The following is a 12,186-nucleotide window of genomic DNA, read 5'->3' as shown; positions in this document are numbered from 1 at the left end:
TAAATCCTGCCTCAAAACATGAGGTGGGGGGCTGGATAGATGGCCTGTAAAGTCAAAGCATCCAGGTTTGATTCCCCAGGACCCACATAAACCAGAGGTACAAGGTGGTGCATGCATCTGGAGTTCATTTGCAGGGCTAGAGGCTCTGGCATGCCCATTCTCTCTGTCTTTCTCTGCTTCATTCTATCTCTTTGAAATAAATAAATAAAATGTTGAGGTGGAGACTGATTGAGGAAGACACCTGACATTGACCTCTGGCCTCCCTGCATGTGCATACAAGTGCACATGTGCTCACACACTCATAAGCACACATGCATCCCACACATATGTATCCACAAACATTGAACCTATATATGTACATACACAAACCAAATACACATGCAAAACAAAGTACTTTTCCATCTGGAGAGATAACTTAGTTGGCGAAGTACTTGCCTTGAAAGTATGAGTTTGATCCTAAAGCTCACATTAAGATGCCGGGCATGGTGACATGTTTATAAGTCCAGTGCTGGGCAAACAGAGGTCAGCAGACTCCTGAGGCTCAATGGCCTGTTACTCTAGCCCAATTTGTGACTTCCAGACCAATGAGAGATCCTATCTGGAAAAGGTGGACAATGGATCTAGGGAAATGGCTCAATGGAATAATTGCTTGCTACTCAATCCTGAGTACCTAAGTTGGATCCCCAGACCCCATGTAGAAGCTGAAAACCATGGCAGTGTCTGTAATCCCAGTGTGTCTATAGCCAGGATGAAGGTAGAGCTAGGCAAATTTCCTAGAAATTCCATGAATGGAACAGTGAACAATCGTACTCAAGCAAGGTGGAAGGCCTGGACCAATCAGCAAGCTCTCTTCTGGCCTCTGTATGCATGCTATGGTGTGTATCTGCACACCCACGTGCATGGGGACACGCATATACACCAAATGAAAGTTTTGAAAATGTGGATAACATTCCTGAGGATGACAGTCAAGGTTGTCCTCTAGCCTCTGCATACATGTGCACTCACACCCATGCAAACATGCATATTCATGTGTGCACACATGTGCACACACATGCACACAAAAAAGGTTGCAAATTTTAAAATGTCAGTGAGATATCAGCTCACCTCAGCATGACCGTGACATAAAAGACAAGAAATTTCAAGTGCTGGCAAGGCTGTGAAAAAAGAAACTTACATTTTTGGTAAGAATGGAGATTGGTACACTATAAAGGATCCTAAGTAGCTTAGACATGATTAAGCAATCCCAGTGCCAGCCAAATATCTGATGGAAATGAACCCAATTATCATAAAGAGGCCCATACTTTTATGTTTACTGAAGCACTAATCACACTAGCCAGGATTTGGAATCAACCTAAATGTCCAACAATGGTTGAATGGGTAAAGAAAATGGGACATTCCTTTAGAATACATAAGTTGCTTTTTAAAATACCATTTATTTATTTACTTAAGAGAGAGAGAAAGAGAGAATAGGCATGCCAGGGCCTCCAGCAGCTGCAAATGAACTCCAGATGCATGTGCCACCCTGTGAATCTGGCTTATATGGGTCCTGGGGAATCAACCCGTGGTCCTTTGGCTTTGCAGCAAAGTGCCTTAATTGCTAAGCCATTTCTCCAGCCCCATAAGTTGTTTTTTGTTTTTCCTTTAAAGGCTCTGAGAAGTCCTATGGTAAATTGGCTTGAATTTTTTATTTTTTAGGCAAGCCCAACAGACTGGTCTTGTGTGTGTGTGTGTGTGTGTGTGTGTGTGTGTGTGTGTGTGAGAGAGAGAGAGAGAGAGAGAGAGAGAGAGAGAGAGAGAGAGAGAGAGAGAATTGGCACATTAGAGCCTCAGTCACTGTAATCAAACTCCAGATGTGTGTGTCACCTTGTGTGCATGTCACCTTGCACTTGCAACACCTCGTGTGTCTGGCTTATGTGGGATCTGAGAGTCAAACATGAGTCCTTAGCCCTTGTAGACAAGTACCTTAACTGCTAAACCATTTCTCCATTCCTAAAAAAATAATTTTAAAGTATGCATTTAAAATATGAAATTCATCACACAATTATCATCATAATAATTGTGAAACAACCTCACCATCTAAGCTAGAAATCCTATACCTCATTTTCCCATGAACCCTCCCCTCACACCAATGCCTAGACTACCACTAATTTGCTTTCAACTCTATAGCTCTGTTTATTCTGGACAGTCCATATAATAGACTCAAGTAATATATATATATGGTCTTTTGTGACTGCCTTTTTCACTTAACACAATATTTTCAAGGTTCATCCATATTGCAGAACATATCAATAGTACAGGCCTAATTAAGGTTAACTGGTATTCCATTGTATCTCACACTTTGTCAGTGGACATTGGGGTTGTTTCCACTTTTCCTCCTATGACTAATGCTGCCCTGAACATTCACACCCATGCTTTTTATGGATGTTATGTTTTCATTCCTCTCAGATGGGCAGATATGTAGGAATGGAAAAAAACAGACATTTTATTCCTCTCTTCTCTCTCTCACCCCTGTCTCTCTCTCTCTCTTTCTCTCATGTGTATTTGGATTTAGCCCATTTAGGATATAAAAATAACTTACTAGCTAGGCATGGTGGTGCACACCTTTAATCCCAGAACTCAGGAGGCAGAGGTAGGAAGATCATCATGAGTTTGAGGTCACCCTGAGAATACATAGTTAATTCCAGGTAACCCTGTGCTAGAGTAAGACCCTACCTCAAAAACAAAACAATACAAACAGACAAACAAAAAACCTTACTAGTTAGTACTTGTTGTAAGATTTTGAAATAAATGAAGTTTTATCAACATATGTAGTTGAATATTAAGGAACCAGTATTATCTAGGATGTTTAAAATATACTGGAGATCTGTATCATTACTTTATCTGACCCTTAGAAACACAGATATCCTAAGCAGGTAAATGAATCTAAGAAATATTCATTTCTTAGTAATCCATTTTCATGTGTTTATGTATGTTCATATACATGTGGGCCCATGTATGTGGAGGCCAGATTCTGATGGCAGGTGCCTTCTTGGGTCACTTCCCACTATATTTACTGAGGCTGTGTCACACTTGAATGCAGAACTTGCCAATTCAGCTTTCAGGCTCCCCTTGGTCTTTACCTCTCCAGTTCTGAGATTACAAGCATTACTATACAAGATTACTATGCCCACCCAGCATTTACATGAGTGCTGGAGGTTCAAACTCCAGGCCTTGTATTTATGTGGCAAATGTCACTGAGCCAACTCCTCACTCCCCAATTCCACATATTTATACAATAAATATGTGCCAAGTATTCACTGTGTGCCAAGAATAGTGACAGGAACCGATGGGTCTATGGAATCCTAGGATCAGAAATTCTAAAATCCACTGTGTATTCTAAGTTCTACCAAAATCTCTTTTATTGTATGGTTTAAAGATGTTAGTAATTAGCAAATACACACTTCTGAAGGGATGTTTCCTTCTATGAGCAAAGTTTTCTGTGCTACAGAATTCCATGACTGACCTCCCCTTCACACAAAATAATAAAAGTCCATGATTCCTCAACCCCCCAAACACACAAAATAAACCTCTAATGCAAATGCTATCTATCCCTCCTTTCTTCAAGACTTTTCTGCTTCCACTGCATTTTTTATTTATTTGTTTATTTATTTTTTGAGGTAGGGTCTCTCACTCTAGCCCACACTGACCTGGAACTCATTCTCCATTTCCAGGCTGGTCTTGAATTCACAGCTATCCTCCTATCTCTGCCTCCCAAGCGCTGGGGCTAAAGGTGTGAGCCACTATGCTTGGCTCTACTGCATTAAAAATGGAATAAATACAGAGAATAAGAATCATAGCTTAATGACCATAATTAATAAAATTATGTGGTGATTGAGAATTATTCTATAAACCACATGAGAAGTGTTTTCTTTTTTCCCAGTGGCATGAGATAACATGTTAGCAGGGATAGTATTGCTTCAAAACAGAGTTCCAAAAGAAGTTAGCATCATAGGAAGTCTTTTTCCCCTATTGTCTTTTTTAACATTGGTGCCTCTTCCCTTGTGATATGTTCTGAAAATAAATAGAGGAGAAATAAAGGTTAATTTCATCTGAAAACCTATTTTCTAATACTGATTTGGGGTCAGAATGTGCACATTCTTTTTTCCTTTCTTTCTATTTTTTCCCTTTGGCTCTTTTTTAAAAGCAAGGGCAAAAACCAATATAACACAAAGATTTTCTAATAGTAACTTCTCGCTCTGCTTCTCTAACCAAAACCAGTTGAACTTAAACATTTTGATTTTACTGAAAGCTTAGTAATAGACAAGTTAAAATTAATTAAGACACAAAGTCTTACCAGAATCTTTTTCTTTTTTAAGAAAGGCCAAATGTATTGTCTTGCTACTAGGTGGAAAACTTTTCATCCCACCTAGTTCTTATTTGTTCTCCCTCACATGTAAAACTAAATACTGTAACCTTGGGGAAAAGGGCCTTGCTTTTCTTATGAGTGGGATTCTTTGGGAAACAATCATTGTTTTCTTTTAGACATTTTTATTTATTTTCAGTAATAAAAGCACCAGACACTTGTAATTTTTTTTTCTCTTAAAGCTTCCTTGAAACTCATTTGCTTCATACATAGCCAATTTCTTTGTTTCTTAAGATATTTCAGATGACATGTAAGGCCTAAGACTGCCTTTAAAATAGATTAAGCTCTCCTCCTCCTGAAAGGCAGTACAGTCACACAGGTACACACACAGACACACACACACACAGACACACACACACACACACACACACATACACACACACTGCTTTTCTGGGAAGGTAGAATTCAGTACAGAAACTATTCAGAATCTACTTCCTTCTCTTGTGTTTAATGTAAATGTTTCAGTGACAAGGACCATGTTGGCACAGTGAACCTTCAATGGAGAAACATAGTGAACATAGTGTGGTGAACCAGTAAGTACCAATGAAGGTGAAATAACTCAAGAAGCCATCTCAGTTGTTTCCTGGGCCACAGCTATGAGATCTGCAGACTAGTCCTCAAAGAAGAAACAAGGCTTTGGCATGGAAGTCAAGCTACTGACTACATCCTGTAATTTAAAAGCAGCCACCTTGGGGCTGGGGACATGGTTCAGTAGTTCAAGGCACTTGCTTGCAAACCTACTGGCCTGGGTTCAATTCCCCAGTACACATGTAAAGCCAGGCACAAGGTGGTACATGTGTCTGGAGTTAATTTGCAATAGCAAGAGGTCCCTGAGTGCCCTTTCTCATTCTCTCTTACTCTCTCTCTCTCTCTCTCTGTCTCACTTTTTTTTTTTTCTTTTGGTTTTGGTTTTGGTTTTTGAGGTAGGGTCTCACTCTAGTCCAGGCTGACCTGGGATTCACTATGTAGTCTCAGGGTGGCCTCAAACTCACAGCGATCCTCCTACATCTGCCTCCCGAGTACTGGGATTAAAGTCATGCGCCACCATGCCCGGCCCTTATTCTCTGTCTTGCCTACTGACTCACTCACTCATAAATAAATAAGATAAATACAAGCAGCCAACTTTCCTATTTGTTTTCTTCTAAGCTTCATGATTCCTGTGGGGAAAAAAGGCAGTGATGCCGGAAAAAGGTGGAGGAGGGCACGTGTTCTTTGTATTCTATTGTCTGCCCATCACCCCACGCCTACAGACAGCAGGTAACTAAGCATTCAACATCAGTTGAATACTGACCGCTCAGTATTAACCAGTACAATGTCCCTGCATAGTTCCCACTATAATCTGCAGTCCCTTCCCCCAGGCCTCCTCTGTGTTGATCTTGCCAAAATGTTCCACTTCCTGAATTATGGGTCTTGTGCTTCATCTGGGTTGAGCTCAGAATTCAGATTACCTGCATCCTAAAACTACTATCAGAGTCCACACAACTTAAAATCTGGGAACAAAGTAAATTGGGAATAAAAGAAAGCAGTTAATTTGTGTCCACTGATAGGATAGGTCATGAAAAAAAAAGTTCCAAGTTCTACTTGATTGGTGACTAACTTAAGTAGAATTTAATGCCTGGATTAGTGACTAAGTATACTGACCCCGAAGAAGCCTACAAAAATTCTCAATTTCTCCACTTCCCTTTTCTCACACATAAATCTTTTGCTCTTCTGGTTGATTTGAAAAGACTTTAACAAAGTTATATTACAATAAATAGGATTACTCATAAACTGAAGAATATTTATCCAAATGTTGCTAGGTTGTAACTAGCTGATTGTAGAATTTTATCCAGTAAGTTCAATGTAGATTCATTTTTTTCAATAATTCATTGAAATTTTAGAAAAGATTAGAAAATAATTATTGTAAAGCTATCACAAAAAGAAAATAGCTATAAATATTTATACAGTTTTGAATAAGATAGGCAAGTATGAATAAATAAATTAGTAAAATAAATGTTACATAGTTGTACATTTTTTAGAATAAATTTCTAAATGATGAATGTCAGAATCCATGACAAAACAACGTGTGAGGAATTAATAGTTCTCATTATTTGCTTATGTGATTCAAGAAAATATTGATAATATTACCATCAGCTATGGTGTAGCTGCCATTTCCTTGTGGTTTAAACAGGCAGTAAATTGTTGACTTTTTGCATTCTTTTCTGTCAGTGCTGAGGATTGAACTCACAGTATTGCATACAATGGACAAGTCTTCATCCTCTGAACTACAACCCTAGCTTAGTTCTGAATCTTTTGTAGCCGTTAAACTGCCTGTCACTGATGTCCAAGTTCCCTGTTCTCATACAGTGACTGACCATCAGCCTCTTTTGCACCCCCAAAATTAGACAAGAGTAGGGCCTCTTACTACTGGTGTCTTCTCTTAGGTGTACAGGGTGCCCAGAGTCTGGACTCAGGAAAACCCTTATTTTTACAAGCTGTATACCAATTTACTCTCCTTTCCTTGTCTGAATATCAACTCTACTTTCCCCATTTCAAGTAAGGCTGCTAAGCGACTACAGGTCATTTCTTCTTGGAATTCCAATTGTCAAAGTAAGTGCTCAGTGCTTACTCTACCCAGCTCCAAGTGAGATACAATGGAAGATACTCAGATACAGGACCTAGTTCCTACTCTCAAAGAGTTTATTGGGTTAGTAAGGCAGAAATCACAGAACAACACAGCTACAATATACATTAATCTTGTGAAAGTGTCTGTGAATGAGTGGTTTTTGTTTTTTTTTTTTTTTTTTTTTTGTAGGGGGTACAAGAGACTCCATGGACTGGTGCTACCATTTTGAATGTCTATGTTGTTCAGGAACAGGGATCCATTGGTTTTATAAACTTTCCAAAAGGTCTGTGGCTCCATTCTTCCATCACAGAAGGTTAGCAATGACCAGACCAGGCTAGATGGAAGATTACATAGACTATGGCTATTTCCTTTTACTTCTTTTTTCAAGGTCAACAATAGGCCATTATACCAGGTTAAAAGAAGTCAGTACTCCGGGTGTGGTGGCGCAAGCCTTTAAATCCCAGCACTTGGGAGGCAGAGGTAGGAGGATTGCCATGAGTTCGAGGCTACCCTGAGAATACATAGTGAATTCCAGGTCAGCCTGGGCTAGAGTAGATGCTACCGAAAGAAAGAAAGAAAGAAAGAAAGAAAGAAAGAAAGAAAGAAAGAAAGAAAGAGAGAAAGAAGTCAGTACCAAAAGCCATAAAAGACCCCCTCCCCCCAAAAAACCCCAAGAAACAAACAAAAAAAAAAACCTACATGAAATTCTATGGCGTCAACATTGGACCTTCTGTCTTGCCAATTAAGAGCAATTTGTAGATGCTATTAGTTAAGCACTCAAGGATTATTATGATAATCATTGGTAGTTGGTGTTTATTCCTTGGAGAAGAATGGGAATCACTCTGTACCAATAAGTTGATATTTGGTTTGGAGCTGAGGACTTTACTGGGATGTATTAGTTTTTCTACCATTGTTGATATTGTTATTTTATTTTGGAATACCTCAGCTGAGCTTTGAAAATACTTTCATATGGTATGACTCACTGATCAGTAGGTTAGTAAGGCAAGTGCTAGCTGCATCACTCTATCAACCAGCAAATACCTGAGATACTAAGGGTGCAGCTGATGTCAATTTCACTTTTACTGACCCCTACTTTCCTTTGCATATCTTGCTTTCTTTATTAGGACAGCACTGGAGGAGGGTCTTCTGAGCAGATGAATTTAGTTGTGGTTTTCAGCTGTGTACTGCTGAGGAAAACTGTTTTTTTAATTTTAAAATGTTTATTATTGTTATTAACAAGATGTTTCATATGGATACATCATGTGTTGGTACCTTCTTTTGCCTCATCCCTGCCCCCATTCCACTGGGGACACTCCTCAGTAGGGTATACCCCATGAGGTTGTGATTTATGCATTGTGGGAGCAGTAGTCAGTTATTTCAGGGGGAGAGAGAATGCCTCTGGGCATGATGTCTCAACCTGTGGCTCTTATAATCTTTCTGCCCTCTTGAAGAAAACTGTTTCTATCTGTGGTGATCCCTGAAGGTAGGCTGGTGTGCTAGTCTGCTCAGCTAGTCTGCTCAGCTAGTCTGCTCAGTCTAAAATACTGTCCTGACACTGCAAAACCCTCCCATTTGCTTGCATTTTGTGGGCAAAGTCATGAATGGTTATTTCCATAGCTGGCTATGATCATGAGTTACAATATTAGGATCCAGATTCTAGGATTCCTAGATTAGTGTGTCCAATAAATGAGTTGCAGATTTAATCTTTCATTTCTTAGTATGAACATTTAAAGTGAAAAAAGAAACTTGGCATGGTGGCGTACACCTTTAGTCCCAGCACTTGGGAGGCAGAGGTAGGAGGATTGCTGTGAGTTCAAGGTCATCTGGAGACTACATAGTGATTTCCAGGTCAGTCTGGGCCAGAGTGAGACCCTACCTTGAAAAACAAAACAAAGATAGAGAGAGAGAGAGAGAGAGAGAGAGAGAGAGAGAGAGAGAGGGAGAGGAGGGAGGGAGGAGGGAGGGAGGGAGGAGGCAGAGAGAGAGAGAGAGAGAGAGAGGGAGGGGGAGAGAGAAAGGAAAGAGAAGCAGACAAAAATTAATTTTAGTAATCTATTTAAATATTAGATAGCCAAGTTGTTGAAATTTCAATGTGCAATCATTGCTGGAAATAATACCAAACCCCAGAAACAGCTAATGAAAGGAGAAGGGTTTAATTTGTCCTACAGTAGAAGTCCAAAGTCTACAAAGAGAGGTCCATCATGATAGGAAAGCATGGTAAGAATTGGAAACTGGTGTCACATTGTCAGCAGAGAGAATGTAGGGAGAGATGAAGGTTGATGCTCATCTAGAGCTCTCCTTTTTACTTAGTTCAGGATCCCAGCCCATGGAATGGTATCATCCACAGAAATGCCAAGATATTTATTTTCATGGTGATTCTAAATTCTGTCAAAACGACAACCAGAGATTAATCATTACAACAGATTATTAAGATTACTTTGATTTTTATTACTCTTTTATTCTCACACAGAATTCATCAATTGTGCATCACCCAGTACTTCTCTGCATTCTAGTAAAATGAGAAAAGTTAGTTTTCAGTGATTGTTAATTCTCTGGCACTTTCCAAGCACTGACTAGTACTATGTACATACCCTAGCAAAGAAAACATGCTGCAATGAGCGTGCTCAAAGGCTTTCATGCTCAAAAATATGGCTATGTTGCCTGCCTTATGCTTAACATACCTTCCATTAAAAACATTTTGGAAGACATTTTTTGTACATGTACTATAATGAGCAGTCAAAAGACTTGTCCTTTGGAGTCAAGAGAAACAGGGGGAAAGGGCACAGTCCCTTCATTCAATGAAATTTGTGATCTGGGAAGGAAGACAGGATGAATCAGGTAGGGAACATATGTCTGCTGTATAGAGGGGATGAAAATCACCCATCTGCAGCTCTTACATGTGACCAAGTATTTCTTTTGGAAACCCACATTAAAATTCTACTGTGTTCCTGAGTTGGAAGCATGTAAAATACTCTTCGCTTTTCCATATATTATCATATACTGCTAATTTGTTGAATTTGCTTGAAAAGTCAAAGAGCAAAATTCCTTTGAAAATGGAACAAGGTGTTTTGATTGTGGGGAAAGATGGCAAATATGAAATGTATGGGCTCTTTTATTATAGCAAAAAAGGGGCGTTTTCTTGAAAAGGAGGAAGCAGAACTTGAGTCCTTAGACGCTAACAGGGTTCAGGCCTCAGGCAGCCCAGGCCTCTGTGTGCCTTTTGGGAAGTAACTTCTCTTTGTTTCCTCATAGGTTAAAGAAGAAAACAGAGAGAGAGAGAGAGAGAGAGAGAGAGAGAGAGAGAGAGAGAGAGAGAGAGGGAGACAGAGAGAGACAGAGAGAGAGGGAGAGAGAGAGAGAGGGGGGTTCACTTGTAGGATTTCATGAGATGATGACAAGTCTAATGAGCTTAAAACAATATTTGGCACATGATACCCACCCAACAAATGTCAGTAACTGTCATTAGCTTGGTCGCTAATTATGTCGATAATTGTCAGCTATTTCACGACTGTTCTGTCAAGAGCTCCAGATAGAAAGTAGGCAAATTCTAATGAGTGTCTCCCTCTCCAAGATGGCAAAATTAGGGCAAAGATGAAAATGATTGGCCCAAGGGCTCAGAGGCTGCTGGGAAGGGAGGTCCTTTAAGGAGTGGTGGTAGATGTCCCCAAACGCAAGGGTTTCAGACTGGCACAGGTTGGAATTGGAATGGAGGCTGCAACCACTTAACTCTTGGCGTCATGTTGGGACGCTAACCTAATTCTCTGAGCCCTCAGTTGCACACCTGCCACACAAAGGTATACCTAGGGTTGGTAAACTTCAATAGAAGGATGCAGAAAAGTGTGATAGTCCGGGCGCAGTAAAAGCACCACTTGTTTATAATCATTAGTCTTAAAATTTTATTTATTTATTTATTTGAGAGCGACAGACACAGAGAGAAAGACAGATAGAGGGAGAGAGAGAGAGAATGGGCGCGCCAGGGCTTCCAGCCTCTGCAAATGAACTCTAGATGCGTGCGCCCCCTCATGCATCTGGCTAACGTGGGACCTGGGGAACCGAGCCTCGAACCGGGGTCCTTAGGCTTCACAGGCAAGCGCTTAACCGCTAAGCCATCTCTCCAGCCCTCATTAGTCTTATTAGCAGGTCATATGCAGCACTTGGCAGAGCCTGCCGAGAAGGCGAAGATGCGTTTTGGTTGAGCATCATACCCAGAGCCTGGCACCCAGTTGACACTCAGGAAACAATCGAAGAATGAATACAGGTCACCTGAGTGCGGGGGACGCCAGGCTGACTGCATTAGATCTAAATTCTTCCCTTCCTTTCAAAAGCCACCACTTAAAGCATGTTGCAGCCTGGGAGCCCAAACTTTTCTTGATGTGTTGAAACCCACTTGGTCCAAGATACCCCGGGGAAGATGCTGGGGCGCGCCTCCCTAGGACGCATCTCTGCGAGCCTCTCTTCCAAGCCCTTATTTTTGTGGCTCGCGGCTTATTTATTTAAGTACGCTCCAGCTTCCAGGACCAGGGGAGCCGGCTAGCGGCTGGGGTCAGGACTCAGGCCGCAGTTTCTGTTTCTTTTCTGCCTCAGATCGCAGTCAGCACTGGCAAGTTACAACACGGTTCCTTTATTTGCACGTCGGAGAGGGTGGCATTTCTTTTAATACCTTCCGCAGGGCGACAAAAGACACACACCGCTCGGATTCAGAAAGGTGCTGTCAGCGACTCGCCCGAGTGCCCTCTGGCTAGGACTGTCCCTCTCAGATTCAGCGTTTCTGCAAACACGAGCAGGCGGTGCAGATTAAATTAAGACAACCTTGCTCCTTTAATCCTTGACCGCAAACACTGGAGTTTTTGTGCCCCGGATTTCTGAAATTCTTGGCTCGGGGACCCAGAGCGGGGTGGGGAAGCGGCGGGGGGTGGAGAGTGGGTAACAGTTTATAAAAACTTCCCAAAGCAGTAATCCGAACTCCTCCTTCCTTCCCGGCCCCTAGTGACACCTGGCTTCCAGGAAGTGAGCGCAGCCAATGGGGAAGCATGCCCAGGGGTGGGGGACTCCCCGGAGGGGTGGCTTTGCGTCGCGAGCATCTAGCCCCGCGAAGCGCACCAGCAGCGGACACAGGTTCGCAGCCCCGCCGCTAGCCGAAAGAAAGCCCCTCCTGCGTGCGTCTGGAGTCAAGCCCGAG

The sequence above is a fragment of the Jaculus jaculus genome, chromosome 14 (genome assembly GCF_020740685.1).
Source record: "Jaculus jaculus isolate mJacJac1 chromosome 14, mJacJac1.mat.Y.cur, whole genome shotgun sequence".
NCBI lineage: Eukaryota > Metazoa > Chordata > Mammalia > Rodentia > Dipodidae > Jaculus > Jaculus jaculus.
Note: the sequence above shows the minus strand (reverse complement) of the source record.